Source organism: Lolium rigidum, chromosome 3 (genome assembly GCF_022539505.1).
Source record: "Lolium rigidum isolate FL_2022 chromosome 3, APGP_CSIRO_Lrig_0.1, whole genome shotgun sequence".
NCBI lineage: Eukaryota > Viridiplantae > Streptophyta > Magnoliopsida > Poales > Poaceae > Lolium > Lolium rigidum.
The window spans coordinates 18,972,154-18,974,331 of record NC_061510.1 but is presented as its reverse complement, the minus strand read 5'-3'; the positions used below and the strand labels follow the sequence as shown (position 1 = coordinate 18,974,331).

Here is a 2,178-nt window from a genome sequence, read left to right as displayed (position 1 = left end):
CGCACCCTAGCAAATGCCACATCTAGCCCTAAAATGCGTGAAAAAGAAAGATAAGCTTTGCCATGAATCAAATACTCGTCCCCAAATGTAAGACGTCTAAGATTAGTCAAAATTCAAATCCTACCAACTTTGATAAAAAAAATAAGAAAAACGTCAACAACCACAATATTTAATGTACACACTGAGAAAAACAATTATATGGTGAATCTATTGATATTGATCTAGTAATTTAGATGTTAATTTTTTTGCATCAATTTGGTCAAACTTATGAAACGTTGACTTTTAACTAATCCTATATATCTTACATTTTGGAACGGAGGGAGTAAAACATATGCAACATAAAATAAAGGTGGTGATTTTATCTTCCTTTTAGAGTTTCACATTTACATGGAGAAAATGTACTGGTTTATTGCAAATATAGACAAAAACGGTGACACCTCCAACTTTCCACTAAAGGATTGTGCCAGACCAATTGAAACTGAAATGATCATTTATAGGAAACACATTGTGGCAACCCTTATATGACACCCCATATGTCAGTTACGACATCGATGCTCCCGTGAGTCCATCGCATGGGTCTAGCACGTTTGAGAAGGAGTGCGATTGCAAATGAGGGACATAAGGCACCATGATCACCGGAGAAGACCAAAATGAGGTGCATTGGTTGACCTAGCTAGAGGAGAGGATGGTGCGACTGGACGTGGTGTCGCCTTGTGGAGTTGACGAATGGACTTAGGAGTGTGGGGTCAGGTACGGGGAGTTTGTCGTGACAAAGTCTTAGGGTACGGAGAGTTTGTCAGGTACGGGGAGCGTCAGTGACGTCAAACACGGGGGGGTGGGGGTTCAGCGGGAGGACGAGGGCGGTGTAGAACCTATAGATGCGACAACTCGAGCAACATGGCGCATGAGCAGGGTATTAGGCCGATGTTTATGGCATTAGGGTCAATGAAAAGCAAGGAGGCAACGATGATGATGAACATGCTATGCTGGCGACATAGATGGCGAGATACCTTAAGGGACGCTAAGCACGTCAAATAGGAACTCCCATACATTTGGTGATTGGTTTCTGATCGAGACATTTTTTGCAATCACATGTAGTCCATCCTTTTCGCTTAAGGTGTTCTTAGAAAAGCCATATACTCAGTATTGGGGACAGTGGTAGGAGCGCATGGAGTCAACCAGGACGACGACACGGAGCGCACATCGTTAGGGACAAATGCAGGAGATTTCGCGATTGTCCTAGACAACGGGGACTAGGTTGAGGTTATGCTAGTTTCGTGTCATACATACAGTTTGATAAAAAGATAAGTACAGGACACATTTGTATTGTTTGGGGTACTTTTATATAATTGTTTGGAGGAAATAATATAGCATAGTCCTAGGATTAAGTTTAGTTTTTCAGCATGTAAATCCGATTTAATACATAGTAGTAGTAGCTGTGGGCCTGTGGTCAGCTACCATCGCTGGGCCGTGCAAGCATATGGGCTGCTATCCTCGTCCTGGGCTTCCAGCCTCCCAAACGGCAGCGACGCACAGGAGGCAGCTCACCCAGCGTGCAGCTGTTCGATCGATTAGTCCCACCTCGCTTACGAGCAACGCTCGCGCCGGTCGACGAGGCTATAAGTAGAGGCGGAGGCTGTCGTTCCAAAGCATACCTTTCTCGGCCTTTTGGCTAAGATCAAGTGTAGTATCTGTTCTTATCAGTTTAATATCTGATATTTGGGCCATGTGTCCACAACGATATTAAATTTATTTTTTGTGGGGAAGGGTCCACCACAGTGGCTTGCCACTGGGGCCTTAGGTGTTGCCCGGGCGTTGCACTACTGCCGGGGCCAGGCGAACCCCAACCAAATTAATTGGAAGTTTTGCTTAAGTTTCGTCTGAATGAAAAGGTTGGTGCATTACAGACTTATTCGAAGGCATCGTGCAACTCTGTTTATTCTTCGTCTGAGCACTGATCACACATGATTTTGCAGCACTCCTTATTTGCTTGCTTGCGGCTTGCCAGAGTCTTGTATATTGCTGAGTACAAGACGAATTGTTTTGGCTTCCATGACACGTCTTAAACACTTATGGCGGGGTGACTAGGATCGTGTTAGCTTTAGATCAACAAGCTGGCATTGGGTCACATGTCTCCTCCGCACATCCATGCAACGCCTCTACGTGTCGGAACTAGAA

General features: G+C 44.7%; 1 non-coding gene across 1 annotated transcript; it reads left to right on the top strand.

Moving 5' to 3' along the window:
* The first annotated feature begins 1,651 nt into the window (after window positions 1-1,651).
* LOC124705109 lies at window positions 1,652-1,847 on the top strand. The gene has a single exon (XR_007003950.1). It is a non-coding gene; the product is annotated as a U2 spliceosomal RNA (small nuclear RNA).
* The last annotated feature ends 331 nt before the right edge of the window (window positions 1,848-2,178 follow it).